General features: G+C 45.1%; 1 pseudogene; it reads right to left on the bottom strand.

Annotated features, from left to right (window-relative positions):
* Window positions 1–272: 272 nt before the first annotated feature.
* On the bottom strand, window positions 273–19354 carry LOC144257004 (melanoma inhibitory activity protein 2-like; annotated as a pseudogene).
* Window positions 19355–21673: the final 2319 nt, after the last annotated feature.

The raw sequence follows: 21673 nt of genomic DNA, 5'->3' as shown, positions 1-21673 counted from the left end.
ATAAAAGCAGTTAGTTAAACTAAAAATAAGAGATATATTACTTTTGAAGACAGATAAAAACTATTGTCAGGTTTCTTGTTTCTTGTTGTGCTTATGGATGTTCAGTAGCAGGCTCATTTGAAGGTGGAATCAACCCTGAAGGGAACTCACTTGTACTTTCAGAAGGCAGGGGAGCGAGGAGGAGGAAATTCAGCTTTTGGGGGAAGATAATGAGGAAAACACCACAGTCCCATTGGGAATGGAGGGGGTGGTGGGCCCGGTGGAAAATATTCTCAAGATGTTCCATACATGTTTCTTGGAGGAGGTGGAGGAAAAAACGGTCCTCTTCTCATGAACTGACTCCTTGGATCCACTGGAAACATTGGACTTCTGATTGTAGAAGGATCTTTTCCTACAAGTTTAAATTCAAACTCATTTTCCGTTAAGTTTTGTCTGTCATGAGCATTTTGTTTCCTTAAATCATTGAGGTATCTTTCAGCACTCTGAGCTACCAACTCATTATCATGTGCTTTCTTCTCACAGTACATAATCAGCCCCTGATAAGAATAAGAATGGTTCTCTCCAATTCTTCAAGGTCTTTGACTTGTTTTCTATAGGTCTCCAGTTTTTCAGTTGCATGGCTGATCTTTTTCTCCATTTTGGAAAGTTCCTCTTCTCACTCTATCCAGTAGTTTTCCTCTCCTATTAATTTCCTTTGGAGTTTCATTACATTTTCTTGATGTAGTTCAATCATGACTTTGAGTTTCTGCTGATACTTAAATTGTGTATTTTTTGACTGCAAAGATGCTTGTTCTGTCTTAAGATTTTTAATATGTTCTATAAGGTCTTCCTTTGACTCAATTAATTCAGAAAATAAAGTAAAAATTTGATTTCTTTCTCCTTGTAAGGTTTTAAAAGAGGTCTTTAGATTAGCAGTATAAAACTGTTTCTTCAAAGTTCCTTTTGGCTAATCCTCTAAGTGAGCACCAACACTCTTCATTTCCAATTCCAAGTTACCATAATCTGTTAGGACTTCTCCAAACACAGAAGCCCAATCTTCCATCTGCAGTAAGTGTTCAGTCAGAGACTTAATGTGATTTTCTTTATCTCTTAGAACTTGTTCTACATGTACTTTGGAGTCTTCAAGTATTGCTTTCTGTTTATTAAGGCCATTCACTTTTTCTTTCCATACTTCAGCTTCATATAAAAGCTGTTTCTGACTTTCCTGAAGTTGAGAATTTTCATTCAAAGCTGCTTTTATTGCTACTGTAATTTCTTCTTCATTCATTTGAAATAGTCTCAAGGCTGTTTTAGCTTCCAGTATTTGTGAACTGAGGGATTCTGATTCATCTTCTAGGAACTTAATCCTTTTTGATATATCCACCATTAATTCATTCTGTTGAGACTGCTTAGTTTTCTCTTCTTTCACCTCTTTTTCTAGAAGGAGTATCTCATCCTCAAGTTTAGATATGGACCTATCCAGGTTTTCATATATTGCCTCCAAATTTTCTGCTTCTATTGACTTCTTCACCAAAATGGCATCCTTTAAAGATGACTCTAAGCCTTCATAGTGTTTTTGAACAAGGCTAACTTTTTCAAGTAGTTCACATTTTTCTTCAATTAGTCCAGAAAGTTTTAGAGCAAACTTTTCTTTACTTCTCATGTAACACCCGCTTCTCACAGACTGACTTCTCCACAAAAATAAGAGAACAACAAAAAATCCAATAGCTGTACATATCACCAACTCCCACAGCCAGCCATAAGGACTAGGGTGTGTTTCCATGTCTTCAGACAATGCACACCACAACCCTGCTTACTTCTTCCAGGACCACCCCCATGTAGGGATGAGGAGCAGCTGTTGCACCTTCATCACACTAAGGTTACTTTGGCTATTCCCTCCACAACTACACCACGCCTAGCCATTCCAAAACAGACTGTGGACACTCAGGCCTTTGGTCAAGAACAAACCTGCACCAGGCAACAGAGCAGACCATTGTGAACCAGCCAGTGGGGGGGGAGGGGCTTTGGGCATGGGCATGGGGAACTCTGGTCATGGGCTCCTAGGGGCCTAGAACACTCACACTGCCTGTCAGGGAAGTTGTGGCCCCTTCACTATGCTGTGCATCCTGAAGCAGCACAGGTTCAAGCCTGTCCCAATCAAGCCAGAGAGGAGTCCTCTCCAGGTCACCCACCCAATGGTTTAGGCCAGGCCAAGGCAGAACTTATTATGTGCCATTCTATACACTCATAATATCACCCAGTTTGATGTAACTAAAATTCTAAAGCTAGTATGTCATATATTTATATTTATACCACTTGCCCTTTTGTTTCAGTGACTCATCCCTCCTGTCCCCTCTCTTTTTCCTTCCTTCCTTCCTTTCTACCACTAAGCTTCATTCCCAGCCCTGTAGACACTTTCTATAGAAGTAATATGAATTGTTTCTATAGGGAAAACTATCCTGTTAGACTATTTTAACAGTAATTTTAGAAGAGTTTCTAACATGGGCACAAACAGTTATGACAAGTTCCTTTTAAAAAGTACAGCATATGTAATGTTTCTAAAAAGAAGCTTAAAACTTCAGATGTTTTTCATGTCAGTTTTTCTAGATTACTATTTAAGAGTCTTCAAAATCTTTTTTCAGACGTTATTTTATTTTGACTTCTCATAGAATGTAAAAACTTCTAAGTAGGCTGGTCGTTACAAATGTATAGAAAACAAAAGAACATGATATGACTCTTTGAAATGGATTTAGCTTCTGAAGGTGAATTATGTTTTTGTTCAGATAAATAGTTTATTGCTTGATGTAAATAAAGGACATCCAAATTTTTTTCTTCCTAGTTATGCTTAATTGTTAATAAGCCAGATTTAATGTTTGAAGAAAAGAGCTCACTAGAAATCACTGCTTTTCTAAATATCTCTAAATACATGAGAAGTTCAAAGGCATTATGCCACCATGTATAATTAGAATGATTATAATTCTATGGCCAGAGCTGTATCAATGTTAACTAAAACACATCCTGTTCGATAGAGTATGAAAGTTTAGAAACTTTTTGACAAATATAATTATGTGAGGTTAAGAATGTTAATTAGTTTGAGTATTTCACAATGTATATACCTGTGTCAATCAAATTTTCAACTGGGCATGGTATCACACACCTGTAATCCTAGTCACTTAGGAGGCAGAGGCAAGAGTATCACAAGTTCAAGGGCAGCCTCAGCAATTCAGCCAGGCCCTAAGCAATTTAGCCCCTGCCTCAAAACAAAACAAAACAAAACAAACAAAAAAATCCCCAAGCCCTTCAGGGGACATTTCAGATTCAAACCATAAAACCATGTGTTATCTTCTACCACCTTATGACCCAGTAGGACTCAGCAGATGCCAGTGCCATGCTCTTGAACTTCCAGAGCCGTGAGATAAAGAAATGTCTTTTCTCTATAATTTACCAAGGGCGGTATTCAATTATAGCAACACAAATCATACTAAGTTTCAGAGAGATTACTGGTCAAGGCATACCACTAAAAAGCAACAGATCTGGGACTCAAACCAATTGTCTTCAGTTCCAAACCCCAATAGAAGCAGTTAGCCATTAAGTAAAACTCACAAAAACCAGGCTGCAGATTCCTCTTTACTTTCCAGAGCTGTTTCTGTTTGGACGTAAAAGTCACAAAATGAGAGTAGCTTCTTTGCATCTACTGCAGCTGTATCAAGCTACTTACTTTCAAATCAACTTCCTGAGCCCTTTCCTCATCTGACCAGCGTCAATAACACTTTAGTAATAGTTATAATAATATTCACTAATAGAGTTATTCTCATCATTAAACAGACAGAAGAGACAACAAATGCTGTTCCATTCCTTCCCACTCTCCTTTTCCAATTTTTAAATAGGGGAAAATCATTTATTTATTTATTTATTTATTTTTATTGGTCGTTCATAACATTACATAGTTCTTAATACATCATATTACACGGTTGATTCACGTGGATTATGAACTCCCGCTTTTACCCCGTATACAAATTGCTGTATCACATCAGTTACCCTTCCATTGATTGACATATTGCCTTTCTAGTGTCTGATGTATTCTGCTGTCTGTCCTATTGTCTACTATCCCCCCTCCCCTCCCCTCCCCTCCCCTCCCCTTTTCTCTCTCTACCCCTTCTACTGTAAATCATGTCTTCCATTTGTATTCTCTTGACTTACCCCTCCTTACCTCTTATATGACATTTTGTATAACCCTGAGGATCGCCTTCCATTTCCATGCAATTTCCCTTCTCACTCCCTTTCCCTCCCACCTCTCATCCCTGTTTACTGTAAATATTCTTCTCAAGCTCTTCGTCCCTACCCTGTCCTTGTTTACACCCCTTATATCAAAGGAGTCATTTGGTATTTGTTTTTTAAAGATTGACTAGCTTCACTTAGCATAATCTGCTCTAATGCCATCCATTTCCCTCCAAATTCTATAATTTTGTCATTTTTTAATGCAGAGTAATACTCCATAGTGTATAAATGCCACATTTTTTTATCCATTCATCTATTGAAGGGCATCTAGGCTGGTTCCACAGTCTTGCTATCGTGAATTGAGCTGCTATGAACATCGATGTAGCAGTGTCCCTGTAGCATGCTCTTGTTAGGGCTTTAGGGAATAGACCGAGAAGGGGAATAGCTGGGTCAAATGGTGGTTCCATTCCCAGCTTTCCGAGAAATCTCCATACTGCTTTCCAAATTGGCTGCACCAATTTGCAGTCCCACCAGCAATGAACAAGAGTGCCCTTTTCCCCGCATCCTCTCCAGCACTTATTGTTGTTTGACTTCCTAATGGCTGCCAGTCTTACTGGAGTGAGATGGTATCTTAGGGTAGTTTTGATTTGCATTTCTCTGACTGCTAGCGATGGTGAGCATTTTTTCATGTACTTGTTGATTGATTGTATGTCCTCCTCTGAGAAGTGTCTGTTCAGGTCCTTGGCCCATTTATTGATTGGGTTATTTGTTATCTTATTGTCTAATTTTTTGAGTTCTTTGTATATTCTGGTTATTAGGGCTCTATCTGAAGTGTGTGGAGTAAAGATTTGTTCCCAGGATGTAGGCTCCCTATTTATCTCTCTTATTGTTTCTTTTGCTGAGACAAAACTTTTTAGTTTGAGTAAGTCCCATTTGTTGATTCTATTTGTTAACTCTAGCGCTATGGGTGTCCTATTGAGGAATTTGGAGCCCAATCCCACAGCGTGTAGATCATAACCAACTTTTTCTTCTATCAGATGCCGTGTCTCTGATTTAATATCAAGCTCCTTGATCCATTTTGAGTTAACTTTTGTGCACGGCGAGAGATAGGGATTCAGATTCATTTTGGTGCAAATGGATTTCCAGTTTTCCCAGCACCATTTGTTGAAGATGCTATCCTTCCTCCATTGCATGCTTTTAGTCCCTTTATCAAAAATAAGATAGTTGTAGTTTTGTGGATTGGTTACTGTGTCCTCTATTCTGTACCATTGGTCCACCCGCCTGTTTTGGTACCAGTACCATGCTGTTTTTGTTACTATTGCTCTGTAGTATAGTTTGAAGTCTGGTATCGCTATACCGCCTGATTCACACTTCCTGCTTAGTATTGTTTTTGCTATTCTGGGTCTTTTATTATTCCATATGAATTTCATGATTCTTTTATCTATTTCTACAAGATATGCTGTTGGGATTTTGATTGGCATTGCATTGAACTTATAGAGAACTTTTGGTAATATCGCCATTTTGATGATGTTAGTTCTGCCTATCCATGAGCAGGGTATGTTTTTCCATCTTCTAAGGTCTTCTTCTATGTCTTTCTTTAGGGTTCTGTAATTTTCATTGTATAAATCTTTCACCTCTTTTGTTAGGTTGATTCCCAAGTATTTTATTTTTTGGGGGGATATTGTGAATGGAGTAGTTGTCCTCATTTCCGTTTCAGAGGATTTGTCGCTGATATACAGGAATGCCTTTGATTTATGCGTGTTGATCTTATATCCTGCCACTTTGCTGAATTCATTTATTAGCTCTAATAGCTTCTTTGTAGACCCTTTTGGGTCTGCTAGGTATAGAATCATATCATCTGCAAATAGTGATAATTTAAGTTCTTCTTTTCCTATTTTTATGCCTTTAATTTCTTTTGACTGTCTAATTGCTCTGGCCAGTGTTTCGAGGACTATGTTGAACAGAAGTGGTGAGAGAGGGCATCCCTGTCTTGTACCAGATCTTAGAGGGAATGCCTTCAATTTTTCTCCATTCAGAATGATGCTGGCCTGTGGCTTATCATAGATTGCTTTTACAATGTTGAGGTATGATCCTGTTATCCCTAATTTTTCTAGCGTTTTGAACATAAAGGGATGCTGTACTTTGTCGAATGCTTTTTCTGCATCTATTGAGATGATCATATGGTTCTTATTTTTAAGTCTATTGATGTGGTGAATAACATTTATTGATTTCCGTATATTAAACCAGCCTTGCATCCCAGGGATGAATCCTACTTGATCATGATGTATAATTTTTTTGATATGTATTTGAATCCGATTCGCCAGAATTTTATTGAGGATTTTTGCGTCAAGGTTCATTAGAGATATTGGTCTGTAGTTTTCCTTCTTTGATGTGTCTTTGTCTGGTTTCGGAATCAGGGTGATGTTGGCCTCGTAGAATGAATTTGGAAGTTCTCCCTCTTTTTCTATTTCCTGAAATAGCTTGAAAAGTATTGGTGTTAGTTCCTCTTTAAAGGTTTTGTAAAACTCTGCTGTATACCCATCCAGTCCTGGGCTTTTCTTAGTTGGTAGTCTTTTGATGGTTTCTTCTATTTCCTCTATTGTTATTGGTCTGTTTAGGTTGTCTATATCCTCCTGGCTCAATCTGGGCAGATCATAGGACTCAAGGAATTTATCTATGCCTTCACTATCTTCTATTTTATTGGAGTATAAGGATTCAAAGTAATTTCTGATTATCTTCTGTATTTCTGAAGTGTCTGTTGTGATATTGTCTTTTTCATCCCGTATGCTAGTAATTTGGGTTCTCTCTCTTCTTCTCTTCGTTAGCATGGCTAAGGGTCTGTCAATTTTATTTATTTTTTCAAAGAACCAGCTTTTAGTTTTGTCAATTTTTTCAATTGTTTCTTTTGTTTCAATTTCATTAATTTCAGCTCTGATTTTAATTATTTCTTGCCTTCTACTTCTTTTGCTGTTGTTTTGCTCTTCTTTTTCTAGGATTTTGAGATGAAGTATGAGATCATTTATTTGTTGGTTTTTTCTTTTTTTGAGGAATGAACTCCAAGCAATGAATTTTCCTCTTAGAACTGCTTTCAATGTGTCCCATAGATTCCGATATGTTGTGTCTGTGTTTTCATTTAACTCTAGGAATTTTTTAATTTCCTCCTTGATGTCTTCTAAAACCCATTGATCACTCAGCAACCTATTGTTCATTCTCCAGGTGATGCTTGCTTTTTCCTTTCTTCTTTTATCATTGATTTTCAGTTTCATTCCATTATGATCAGATAAGATGCATGGTATTATCTCTACCCCTTTGTATTGTCTAAGAGTTGCCCTGTGACATAGTATATGGTCTATTTTTGAGAAGGTTCCATGTGCTGCTGAGAAAAAAGTGTAGCTACTTGATGTTGGGTGGTATAGTCTATATATGTCAATTAAGTCTAGGTTGTTAATTGTGTTATTGAGTTCTATAGTTTCCTTATTTAACTTTTGTTTGGAAGATCTGTCCAGTGGTGAGAGAGGTGTGTTGAAGTCTCCCATGATTATTGTATGTTGGTCTATTAGACTCTTGAACTTGAGAAGAGTTTGCTTGATGAATACAGCTGCACCATTATTTGGGGCATATATATTTATGATTGTTATGTCTTGTTGGTGTATGGTTCCCTTGAGCAGTATGAAGTGTCCTTCTATATCCCTTTTGATTAGCTTTGGCTTGAAATCTATTTTATTAGATATGAGTATGGACACTCCTGCTTGTTTCCGCGGTCCATATGAGTGATATGATTTTTCCCAACCTTTCACCTTCAGTCTATGTATATCTTTTCCTATCAAATGCGTCTCCTGTAGACAGCATATTGTTGGGTCTTGTTTTTTGATCCATTCTACCAGCCTATGTCTCTTAATTGGTGAGTTTAAGCCATTAACATTTAGGGTTATTATTGAGATATGGTTTGTTCTTCTATCCATATTTGTTTATTGATGTTACTAAACCTGATTTGTTATCCTCTTTGACTACTTTCCCCCCTTTACTGTCCTACCTCCCATTGTTGGTTTTCAATGTTGTTTTCCATTTCCTCTTCCTGTAATGTTTTGCCAAGGATTTTTTGAAGAGATGGTTTTCTAGCTGCGAATTCTTTTAACTTTTGTTTATTGTGGAAGGTTTTAATTTCATCTTCTAACCTGAAGCTTAATTTCGCCGGATACACGATTCTTGGTTGGAGCCCATTGTCTTTCAGTGTTTGAAATATGTTATTCCAGGATCTTCTAGCTTTCAGAGTCTGTGTTGAGAGATCAGCTGTTATCCTGATTGGTTTACCCCTAAATGTAATCTGCTTTCTTTCTCTTGCAGCTTTTAAAATTCTCTCCTTATTCTGTATGTTGGACATCTTCATTATAATGTGTCTAGGTGTGGATCTCTTATGATTTTGCACATTCGGCGTCCTGTAGGCTTCTAGGATTTGGGATTCTGTCTCAATCTTCAATTCTGGGAAGTTTTCTCGTATTATTTCACTGAATAGACTGTTTATTCCTTTGGAATGGAGCTCTGTGCCTTCCTGTATCCCAATGACTCTTAAATTTGGTCTTTTGATATTGTCCCATAATTCTTGGATGTTCTGCTCATGGTTTCTTAGCAGACTTGCTGAGCTGTCTATGTTCTTTTCCAGTTGAAATACTTTGTCTTCATTGTCTGATGTTCTCTCTTCTAAGTGATCTACTCTGCTGGTAGTATTCTCAATTGAGTTTTTAAGTTGGTTTATTGTTTCCTGCATTTCTAGAATTTCAATTTGTTTGTTTTTTATTACCTCTATCTCCCTGTGAAATTGATCTTTTACTTCCTGGATTTGTTTGTCAATGTGATCTTTCATTGTCTGATTTTGCTGTCTCATGTCTTCCTTGAGACTCCAGATCATCTGAAGCATATATATCCTGAACTCTTTATCTGATATTCCATCTGTTGCAGCTATTACCTCTTCTAAAGTTGAGTTGACCTGCATTGCTTGTGGACCTTTCTTTCCTTGTCTTTTCATACTGCTCGCGTTTCTTTCTGCTTGGTGCAACTGTTGTGTTTTGAAATTTACCCCCTATTTATTTATGTTGCTCTTGTATACTTGAAAAGTCTCCCTTGCAGGTGCGGGCGGCGGCTGTGCCCCTACTCCAATTGGGGTGACGTGTCTACCACGCTGGCGGCTCTCTGGGCCTGTTCCGGGAGTGGAAGGTGGCTCTGCTCTGTCCCTATTCCAATTGGGGTGTCGTGACTACAATGCTGGCAGATCGCTGGGCCTGTTCCGGGCGTGGGCGGTGGGCTTGGCTGGCGGGATTCCACCTAATGGCAGTCCCTAACCTCCCTGCTTGCTAATTAATGGCTTCTCTGAGGCGCCACGCCTTCTGTAGCTGCGGGGCAGGCCGCGCGAATCAGTTGGCCTGGATCTCCCGGGTCCTGCTGCTGGCTGTTTTGATGTTGCAAGCTGTTGGAGAGTGGTGGTGTATTCTTCAGCTTTCCCGGATGGTGTCCACTGACTGCCTGGATGGAGTGTCCGCTGTTTTGATGTTGCACTCTGAAGGAGAGTGGTGGTGTATCCTTCAGCTTTCCCGGATGCTGGCCGCTGACTGCCTCGGTGGAGTGTCCGCTGTGGGGGATGGGACTGTACCGCTTCCTTCCCCTTCTGAGAACCCGTGCTCGGCCCAAGGGTCCGTGTGGGCTTGGCTGGTGGGATTCCACCTAATGGCCTTCCCTAACCTCCCTGCTTGCCAATTAATGGCTTCACTGAGGCGCCACGCCTTCTGTAGCCACAGGGCAGGCCACGCGAATCAGTTGGCCTGGATCTCCGGGGCCCTGCTGCAGGCTGCTGGGATCCCTGGCACTCTATCACTTTGATTTTTTCTGCTTGCCCCTCCCCCAGCGCTGGCTAGCCAGGTTTCCTTTTGGCTGCTACTGGGAGGAGGGGTTGGAGGTCAGGTGTCTCTGGTTTCCCCCTGGCCTGTATGGAGGCTCAGCTTGATACTCCCTCTCCCGGCAAGCCTAGGAGAGATTTTATGCGAATTCCCGCTGTCTGGGGGGTGAGCTGAATGACACCGACCTGTTTTGATGTCGCACTCTGAAGGAGAGTGGCGGTGTATCCTTCAGCTTTCCCGGATGCTGGCCGCTGACTGCCTCGGCGGGATGTCCGCTGTGGGGGATGGGACTGTACCGCTTCCTTCCCCTTCTGAGAACCCGTGCTCGGCCCAAGGGTCCGTGTGGGCTTGGCTGGTGGGATTCCACCTAATGGCCTTCCCTAACCTCCCTGCTTGCCAATTAATGGCTTCACTGAGGCGCCACGCCTTCTGTAGCCGCAGGGCAGGCCACGCGAATCAGTTGGCCTGGCTCTCCGGGCCCTGCTGCAGGCTGCTGGGATCCCTGGCACTCTATCACTTTGATTTTTTCTGCTTGCCCCTCCCCCAGCGCTGGCTAGCCAGGTTTCCTTTTGGCTGCTACTGGGAGGAGGGGTTGGAGGTCAGGTGTCTCTGGTTTCCCCCTGGCCTGTATGGAGGCTCAGCTTGATACTCCCTCTCCCGGCAAGCCTAGGAGAGATTTTATGCGAATTCCCGCTGTCTGGGGGGTGAGCTGAATGACACCGACCTGTTTTGATGTCGCACTCTGAAGGAGAGTGGCGGTGTATCCTTCAGCTTTCCCGGATGCTGGCCGCTGACTGCCTCGGCGGGGTGTCCGCTGTGGGGGATGGGACTGTACCGCTTCCTTCCCCTTCTGAGAACCCGTGCTCGGCCCAAGGGTCCGTGTGGGCTTGGCTGGTGGGATTCCACCTAATGGCCTTCCCTAACCTCCCTGCTTGCCAATTAATGGCTTCACTGAGGCGCCACGCCTTCTGTAACCGCAGGGCAGGCCACGCGAATCAGTTGGCCTGGCTCTCCGGGCCCTGCTGCAGGCTGCTGGGATCCCTGGCACTCTATCACTTTGATTTTTTCTGCTTGCCCCTCCCCCAGCGCTGGCTAGCCAGGTTTCCTTTTGGCTGCTACTGGGAGGAGGGGTTGGAGGTCAGGTGTCTCTGGTTTCCCCCTAGACTGTATGGAGGTTCAGCTTGATACTCCCTCTCCCGGCAAGCCTAGGAGAGATTTTATGCGAATTCCCGCTGTCTGGGGGGTGAGCTGAATGACACCGACCTGTTTTGATGTCGCACTCTGAAGGAGAGTGGCGGTGTATCCTTCAGCTTTCCCGGATGCTGGCCGCTGACTGCCTCGGCGGGGTGTCCGCTGTGGGGGATGGGACTGTACCGCTTCCTTCCCCTTCTGAGAACCCGTGCTCGGCCCAAGGGTCCGTGTGGGCTTGGCTGGTGGGATTCCACCTAATGGCCTTCCCTAACCTCCCTGCTTGCCAATTAATGGCTTCACTGAGGCGCCACGCCTTCTGTAACCTCAGGGCAGGCCACGCGAATCAGTTGGCCTGGCTCTCCGGGCCCTGCTGCAGGCTGCTGGGATCCCTGGCACTCTATCACTTTGATTTTTTCTGCTTGCCCCTCCCCCAGCGCTGGCTAGCCAGGTTTCCTTTTGGCTGCTACTGGGAGGAGGGGTTGGAGGTCAGGTATCTCTGGTTTCCCCCTGGCCTGTATGGAGGCTCAGCTTGATACTCCCTCTCCTGGCAAGCCTAGGAGAGATTTTATGCGAATTCCCGCTGTCTGGGGGGTGAGCTGAATGACACCGACCTGTTTTGATGTCGCACTCTGAAGGAGAGTGGCGGTGTATCCTTCAGCTTTCCCGGATGCTGGCCGCTGACTGCCTCGGCGGGGTGTCCGCTGTGGGGGATGGGACTGTACCGCTTCCTTCCCCTTCTGAGAACCCGTGCTCGGCCCAAGGGTCCGTGTGGGCTTGGCTGGTGGGATTCCACCTAATGGCCTTCCCTAACCTCCCTGCTTGCCAATTAATGGCTTCACTGAGGCGCCACGCCTTCTGTAGCCGCAGGGCAGGCCACGCGAATCAGTTGGCCTGGCTCTCCGGGCCCTGCTGCAGGCTGCTGGGATCCCTGGCACTCTATCACTTTGATTTTTTCTGCTTGCCCCTCCTCCAGCGCTGGCTAGCCAGGTTTCCTTTTGGCTGCTACTGGGAGGAGGGGTTGGAGGTCAGGTGTCTCTGGTTTCCCCCTGGCCTGTATGGAGGCTCAGCTTGATACTCCCTCTCCTGGCAAGCCTAGGAGAGATTTTATGCGAATTCCCGCTGTCTGGGGGGTGAGCTGAATGACACCGACCTGTTTTGATGTCGCACTCTGAAGGAGAGTGGCGGTGTATCCTTCAGCTTTCCCGGATGCTGGCCGCTGACTGCCTCGGCGGGGTGTCCGCTGTGGGGGATGGGACTGTACCGCTTCCTTCCCCTTCTGAGAACCCGTGCTCGGCCCAAGGGTCCGTGTGGGCTTGGCTGGTGGGATTCCACCTAATGGCCTTCCCTAACCTCCCTGCTTGCCAATTAATGGCTTCACTGAGGCGCCACGCCTTCTGTAACCGCAGGGCAGGCCACGCGAATCAGTTGGCCTGGCTCTCCGGGCCCTGCTGCAGGCTGCTGGGATCCCTGGCACTCTATCACTTTGATTTTTTCTGCTTGCCCCTCCCCCAGCGCTGGCTAGCCAGGTTTCCTTTTGGCTGCTACTGGGAGGAGGGGTTGGAGGTCAGGTATCTCTGGTTTCCCCCTGGCCTGTATGGAGGCTCAGCTTGATACTCCCTCTCCTGGCAAGCCTAGGAGAGATTTTATGCGAATTCCCGCTGTCTGGGGGGTGAGCTGAATGACACCGACCTGTTTTGATGTCGCACTCTGAAGGAGAGTGGCGGTGTATCCTTCAGCTTTCCCGGATGCTGGCCGCTGACTGCCTCGGCGGGGTGTCCGCTGTGGGGGATGGGACTGTACCGCTTCCTTCCCCTTCTGAGAACCCGTGCTCGGCCCAAGGGTCCGTGTGGGCTTGGCTGGTGGGATTCCACCTAATGGCCTTCCCTAACCTCCCTGCTTGCCAATTAATGGCTTCACTGAGGCGCCACGCCTTCTGTAACCGCAGGGCAGGCCACGCGAATCAGTTGGCCTGGCTCTCCGGGCCCTGCTGCAGGCTGCTGGGATCCCTGGCACTCTATCACTTTGATTTTTTCTGCTTGCCCCTCCCCCAGCGCTGGCTAGCCAGGTTTCCTTTTGGCTGCTACTGGGAGGAGGGGTTGGAGGTCAGGTATCTCTGGTTTCCCCCTGGCCTGTATGGAGGCTCAGCTTGATACTCCCTCTCCTGGCAAGCCTAGGAGAGATTTTATGCGAATTCCCGCTGTCTGGGGGGTGAGCTGAATGACACCGACCTGTTTTGATGTCGCACTCTGAAGGAGAGTGGCGGTGTATCCTTCAGCTTTCCCGGATGCTGGCCGCTGACTGCCTCGGCGGGGTGTCCGCTGTGGGGGATGGGACTGTACCGCTTCCTTCCCCTTCTGAGAACCCGTGCTCGGCCCAGTTGGCCTGGCTCTCCGGGCCCTGCTGCAGGCTGCTGGGATCCCTGGCACTCTATCACTTTGATTTTTTCTGCTTGCCCCTCAACACAGTGATTTTTATGGGCTAGATCGGGTAAATGTTTTCTGGAGCTCATTATGAAGGAAATACTGAAGACATATCTCTGATAAAATACTGACAGATGCATTTTACCATGGGGTAGAGCCAGGCACAGAAGCCTAGCCATTTGTGGAGTAAGTATTTCTGTCCAGTGTTTGTAGGTGAGAGGGGAGAGTAGTCTGGTGGGCAGAGGGTGGCAGGACAGCCAGGTGCATAGGACAGGAGTTGAGTACAGAATGACTGAGCTCTGATGAAAGATTGTGCCAGTGAGAGCACCCCACAGGTATGGGGGCACTGAAGGATGAGAACCAAGACCAGACATACCTGGAAGGTCAACCTTCCCCTAGGCTGAAGGACGTGCCTCAGGGGAGGCAAGGAAGAAATCACCTGGGTGCCCATGGTGGGCCATCTTGAGCTTGTGGAAGTATTCAGAAAGGATGGGGACACCTTTGTGAGCAGGGGGCCAGGTGCCCAGAGTCCTGTAATTACTGGTGCACTGATGTGGATTATGGTGTCCTATGAGGTCCTGGTTTCCCTTTTTGTTGATAGGAGCCTGGATGGGGGCATGCTGGGTCATCTGGTAGTTCTGTTTGATATTTTGAGACTCTCATGCCATTTGCCCTGATCCCCACCAGCTATAGAGGCAGGGTTGCCTTCTCTCCACCCTCTTATAGAAGGTATTCTAAGAAGCAGGAGGTGTTCTCTCTTGTGGGGTGATTTGCATGTCTTTGATGGTTAATGACATGGGGCAACTTTTCTGATGCCATTTTTATGTTAGGCAAATGTTGTCTTCAGTTCCACCCGCCAGATCCACTTCCTCCTTCTTTACCTGATGGGATCTCATTCCATTTTTCACCATAAAACTGATCCTTTTTTTCCCCATTTCTGTATGTTCCTTTACTTCTTTCTTTTGTTTTGAGAAATACAATATTCCAAGTGTTAATGAACACACGAATGGGTTCTCATTTGCTTTATGTATAGTTTAATTTAAAAATCAAAGCCTTCTAAATAGCCATATGCATCCATAAATAGCACGCAAATAACACACAGTATTTACGTTTTGATGGCTCATGCTGTAAACACTATTCCGTGCCTTACTTTTCCCTCAGTGTCTGATTTTGCAACCCCTCTGTGCTGTTCTGTGCTGTGCTGTACATATGATGTGTAGTTCTGGCTCTAGTTGCCCCTGTGGCAGGGTCCCAAGTCCACACTGCAGTCATCCTTCTCCAACTTGGGTAACTTCCTCTGCCCTGTTTGGTTTGTGCTTCATGGAACGTGTTACAATACAATATCGTGTAATTACATTAATATGGTTCTTCATTCTCTTTGACTGTAAACTCCTTTGGGGAAGAAACCCTATTTGAATTTCCTCTGTATTCCAGCACTTAATGAGCTTGCACGGCACACAGCACACAGTCAGCTGAATGCTGGAGGTGCGGCTGGCAGTGTGACAGGATGCACATGACTAGGGAAGTTATCTTCAACTTAGGAGCAATTTTCCCCCAGGAACTCACGTTTGGTTACAGAGGACTGTGCAGTGATGGAGGGGTTCTTGACCCCCTGGAGGGGTCTTGAACTGTCTAGCTGGGGGATGTGACTACAGGTTGTGTAATGTGGCTGATTTTATGGAGAAACTGAATTTTAAATTTTATTTAATTTTAATTAATTTAAATTTAAATAGTCATGGAGGGCTTGTGGCAGGATGTAAAGAGCAGATGATGTCTGCTGATAGCGAAAAATAGTTTTTGTTGTTTGTTGTGTCCTTAAATGATCATCCTGATACTTAGGAATGATGAGTAATTTAGCAAGGAGACAAAGTAGCCTACTGTGTGCTGGGTTTCTTCACCTACGTGGCGCGAAGCCTGTGGTGTCTCTTGATAGGACTGTGGATGAGACAAGACATCTCTGCAAGGCCCTTCAGAGAATGCTCATCAAAAATGGTAGCAGTCAGTCTTCTCAGCACTTGGTTCTTAGTGTGTAGTGGGCAGGGGTGATGTGGGTCTGACCTACAGCTCCTTCTCTTTGAGTTTGGAGAGGACAGAGTGGATTGTTGCACCCAGGGCACCCCAATCCCAGCTGTGTCCTGAGACACAATGTTGGCATCATTGCTGGTTTTCCAGCCTGGGTCCTGCTGCCCAGTGGCTGAGAGTGCCAAATATTTTAGTATCCTGAATGATGGTCTGAGCACCTTGCTCCTTTTTGGCTTTTTTGAAAGGTTTCAGGACTTGTGCTCTGTGTCTGGCTGCTGGCTGCCTCCCTCTTTCTATTCAGCAGATCACAGGAGCTGCTGCCCAAAGCCCAGCTATGGTCTTGCTGTTTTGCTGCCCAGCTCCTACAGGGTTCCTTCTTTCCTGGAGGTCAAAATGCACTTCCTTGGACCTGGGGCACATCCAGTCTGTCAGTGTCCTCTTCTCCTTACGGGGTTCTGCTCCCCTGTGCCCTTGCCACTGGGGCCCAGCATGTGTTCAGCTCCCCCCACAAGGAGCTCTTGCTGGTTGCCCTTCCCGTCCACAATGCCTCTGTCCTCCCTTCCCGTCCTACCCATGTGGCCATGTCTCCTGGCTCTCCTTCATCCCAGAGCTGTGACCCCAGTGCGCAGGGGAGCACTGCTTCCATGTGGAGAAGGCCCAGCCTCCTCACTGCCCCCACACCTGTTTCTGCCTGAGTTTGTGTCTGGCTGTCTTGCAGAGTGCTTATGTCCAGAGGTTTGCTTTCTAGACTTTAAAACTCATGAAGAAAGAGGTGGCGTCTGAGTACCTGTGTCCCCACAGCACCACCAAACCAAGCACTGCAGAAGTTGAAGATTTGTTAAAACAAGTGAGGAAATCAACAGTAGTCTCTCAGCATCAGGATCTGGGTCCTTCTAGAGCAGGGTTCTTTCCTAATGAGAAGGACCCCTAGAAACTCACAATGCAGCATTTTCTCCAGCAAAGTCTTCTGTATATGAAACCGCAGAATGTGTCTCTTCATTACAAAACCACAGGTCCCTCTGTAACAAGGATGTTCAAATATTTGCCAAGTGAGAATGGCCACCCTCGAGAGCACAGCCCTCACTGGTGATTCCTGCAAGCTAACACATGGAAACATGGGCTGTTTCTCATGTTGTTGGTGAAAGACAGCATTAGCTCTTGCTTCACTGAGCACATATGCACTTTTTAATCTTGCAGCCCAAGGCAGAATTTAAAGTGACATTTACCTTGTTAGCAGACCAGACCATTTGATGCAGTTTCTTAAATAAAAAGAGGCCTTGATGCAGGAAGCAGAGGCAGATTCCTTTTCTCATTTTTCGGACTTTCAGATGTCTTAGGAAGCATTGCAGAGGTTCATGATATGTGCCACCGACAACTCTGTGTGAAGATTCTTGTGGGATTTAATTTTCTTTGATACCTGCTATTTTATTTCAAATTTAAGTTGATTCAAGTGCAATGTTCCTAATTCCATTAAATTTGTGGTGCCTCACACTGGCTAGAGGAATGGCATCACATAGGGTTCCTTCCACCTACATTTTCCTTTATTTTGCTTATCCCAAACTAAGATTGTTTTCTGTCTCTTTGATCAGAGCAACAACAATAATTTAAAAAATACGAGAGAGAGAGAGAGAGAGAGAGAGAGAGAGAGAGAGAGAGAGAGAGAGAGAGAGAGGAGCGCTCCACTGAGAGAGAACACATTTCCTGCCTCAATGCTAGAGGTATAAGGAGTAGTCCAACCACATTACTCAGCTCTGCTGAGCCAAAATGTCTGCCCTGTTCCACACAAGACTTGTGCAGCTCCCAGCACAGTCCTCCCTGTTATTCTTTGAGACTATGCTTGTCTGCAGTTCACAGAAACTGGTGCTTTAAAAAAAATCCCTCCTTATCCCAGACACAGGAGCCCCAAGGTGGCACTCGAGGACTTGTTCTACAGAAGCCCTATAGGCTAGGTGAGAGCAGGAGGATAAATTCAAAGTGGTAAAGGGAAAAAAAAGAAAAACTCACCAACCAAGAATTCTTTGTCCAGCAAAACTGTCCTTCAGAAATGAGGAGGAAGTAGGTGATAACTCTCCCAAAGAAAAGCCACATTCCCCACCACGAGGTCCCTGGAACTGCTGAAGAGAGTGAATTTGAAACAGACAAAATTACTAATTAGCAACATAAAACATTTTAAATCACAGACATCAATACAATAAGTAATACTGAGTCAATATTTCTCAGTATGGAGAGAGAAAAATAAGACAACTATAGAGCAAACAGATTGTCAAGATACATAGTACAAAGTGATGGAAATGCTGACATTGAAAGCATAAAATGTGTGTTTTAAGTAGACAGTCAAAGCACAGAGTTGTATATGATTGAGATTAAGTTGTTATCTGCATAAAATAATCTAAGATTTTTATATAAGCTGTGGTAACCACAAAGCAAAAATCTACCTCAGAAGCACAAAACACAAATAGAAGAGAGCCTAAGCACACCAGGTGCTGTGGGTCGAGTATGTCCCCAAGGGTTCTCATGTCAGGGGAGCATCAGTCTAGGGTCTCTGCGTACCCACTTTCTTAGTCTCCCAACACCCATGACTCTGCCCCAGCAGGAAGGGAAGGTGAGTGGGCAGTATCACTCAGGGTGCACCCAGGGCTCCATGGTCTGACTGCCAGGGCTGGACTTCTGGACTCAGCAGTCACTGGTTCTGTGATTACCTTGGGCAAGTCACTTAATCCCATGAAACCCCACTCAAGCCCTGAGCAACAATAGGGGGTACTTTTCAGGGTTACCTTGGAGGGTTATACAGAACAACGTGGGAAGCACTTGACCCTTACTCAGGATGGCTCTGCTCTATCACATCCCCGTGAGCTCTGAGCCGCTGCTCATGGGATCCAGCACCCGGCCAGGAACAGGATACCCAAAAGTCAGTAGTCAACTGCGTAATAGTTCGTTACCCATGGTAGATCTGCTCTTGTAAAGTCACCTCAAACCCTGAGCCAGTGAATGTTGGGGTGCCGATCCTAGGTGCAGCAGGGCCAGGTGCCTGCCAGCCTCTGGTCGCATTTGCTTGCAGCCACCCATCAACATGTCACCTTGTGCTTTCTGCTTGAGACACCTTAGTTGATACAAACTGCCAATTGGTTAGCATGAAACAGGGCCAGCAGTGCCACAGCTTGTGCGGGAAGGGAGATTCTGTGATGTGTGTGTTCTCCGTGAGGCTGTCTAAGCCTTCCTTCCTTCAGGAGCACAAGAGCACTTCAGAATGATGTATGGAGGTTGTTTTAAACAAGACAGGTGGAGAAACAGACACTTGTTTACAGTGTAAGAACAAAAAGGAAGAAAGATGCCTCATTCAGCCTCAGCAGGGAGCATAGCTATCAGGTGGCTCTGTGCCCATGGGCACTGACTTGGGGGTTACAAGTAAGTTTTAGCAAGCAGTCAACTTACAAGTACAGAATTTGAATAATGAAGATCGGCTACACCTAAGGTGGAAACTTCTGGAAAACGTTCACTGTTACTATTGTTCTCATTAGAAAGGCACTGAAGGACAGGGGCACAGTGAGACCTCCCTTCCATCTGGCAGTTCTTCAGGGTGCCCCGGGGGAGCATGGGAAACATAAATCCATCTCCAGGTTGCTCTGTGCCAACCATCCCCCACTTTCCTCCTATACTTTCTCTTTTCCTTTCTTTTCTTTCATAGTTCTTGCCATTTGCAAGGGTCTGGATTAAAGTATAATGGTGGCTACAAATACCACTTGCCATCTCTCATCTCCCAGGAGCTATAGGACTGGATGCTGGGAGGAGAAGACAGACACGCAGCCGCCAAGCTGCAGGAGACAGGTGACCTCATGGACACATTGCTGAGCCCAGATGGAGATCCCCACATCATCCTGCTGACCTCCCTGTCCTGCTTGGCCAGGAGACTCAGTCATATGAACAGAAACTTGAGCACTGGCCAGAGTTCAATTCTGTGGACACTCCTCAACACAGATCCCACCTTGACAGATGTCTGGGGTCATCTGGGAAATTCTTTGATTTTCCCATAAATTTCCTTAAGTGTCTACCTTCTCTCTGTAATTTCCTTGTAGGTTGTATTCCTGGATGACATACTGCCTTTCTGGAGAGACGAATTGCAAGTATTACTCACATTGATAGTTGAAAAAATAGCATCCCAAGGTTTGAAGATGATAGAAGAGCAAAACTTTGTTCCTGCACATGTCCCAACCTGGCCATGTAGAAGCAAGTACAATATGGCCAGAGTGTGTGCCCAGTGTGGGCCTGCCAGAACCAGAGTCCAAGGCAGGGTGTCCTCCAGCCAGGCCTGAGAGGAGACCTCAATGGCTTCATTACCACTGCAGCATAGCAAAATCCCTGTCACTAGCATGTCCCAACCTACCTGTAGGATCACAATGGTCACATGTCAGGAAGGTTGGATCTCCTGAACTGTCGAGTTGCAGTACTTAAAGGGCGAAGGAGAGAGAGAGCCTTATTTTATGGAACTGGCTCATCAACTGGAGAGTAGCAAGTTTAACATGATGGGCAGGACAGATTGCAGGCTGGAGGCCCAAGGAAGTGGTGAGGTTTCAGCTTAGTCTGGAAGCAGTCTGCAGGCAGAGGTTCCTTTTCCAGAGGGAAGTCCAGTCTTATTTTTAAAGGTCTTTCATTTGCTGAGGCCCACTCACATTATGGAAGACAATCTGCTGGATTCTCCATCCATAGAATTCATTGTCAATCACATCTTTAAAATACCTTTGTACCAACATCCAGGCTGACTGACCACCTGGGCACTGTAGTCTGGCCAAGTGGACATACAGAATTGACCATCACACTCCCTTCCTCTCTCCAGGTATCTTCAAACCCAATACCTATGGATCAGCCTGTGATTAAAACTCAGGTCTCAGAAAAAAACACACACTTCCACTGTGCCTGGCATCCAAGTCACCTGCTGGGTGGATGGTTGACCTGAGGAATGTGAATTCTGTAGTTCCATGAGGAGGAGAGTGGGTCAGTGACTGACTCCCTGGTCCACTCAAGGGTAAAGTTTCAGTTGCAAGGTAGCCTGGTATCTCCTCCTTTAGGAAACTCAAGCAGGAAAAAAAGTTAACACAATGACATTAAGTCAGACAACAGTGTTGATCTGTGCCTCTGGGGCCCTCCTGAAGCCACCTGCTTAATCTCCTGAACAGCAGCTCCCACCCCCACCTCCCCTGCAAGCCTACACCCCCAGCCACAAGGGGGCTCTTCCTTACTGTCATCCAGGGGATGTCACGTGGTGCAGTTTCAGCTTTCTGATTGATTTTTAACGTGTTTTGTTCCTACTCATCTTTATGGACTTTCAAAGGCTCCATGTTCCCCTGTGGTTCCTAATTGTTTATCCCTGGATGAAGGCCCTAACGGATGGATTTCCTCTTCTGTCATGACAAACTTCTCTCTTTGTACTTAGAAATCTCCATAAAATCATGGGCACAGGTGGATTATTATTACCAAGTCCTTGTTCTTCCCAAACTGAAAACTCTTAACGTTCAGTTGAGGCAGTACACCTCCTTTCTCCCTATCTCCTTATCTTACTCCTTCACTCTCACAGCCCCCTTTCTTTCCTTCCTTCCTTTTTTTTTTTTTGTTTGTTTGTTTTAGGAATCGTACTTTTCCTGGATTCTAAACTGGCAGTTGGAGGATTAGCTGTTAGCTTGAATTCTAACTGCTCTTGAAGTTCATTCTTCCTCTTTAAATAACTCCCATGATCAGTAGCTTGAGAAGATTTTAATTACCAGGAATTCCTTCAATACTAAGAAATTATTTTTATTGTGAATAAATTTATTTCTTCTGAACACAGTAAAAGCCCAAGATCATAGATTGGGAAATGGCTTCAAAATAGAGCAGTTGAGGATGTCCTACAAACTCTTGACCAGTGCCTCTCAATGCTTCTGTGAAGCTCCTCAAAACCCAGGGAAATCTGAGATACCATGACTG

Source organism: Urocitellus parryii, chromosome 9 (genome assembly GCF_045843805.1).
Source record: "Urocitellus parryii isolate mUroPar1 chromosome 9, mUroPar1.hap1, whole genome shotgun sequence".
NCBI classification, from domain to species: Eukaryota; Metazoa; Chordata; class Mammalia; order Rodentia; family Sciuridae; genus Urocitellus; species Urocitellus parryii.
This window is presented reverse-complemented; position numbering and strand designations above follow the sequence as displayed.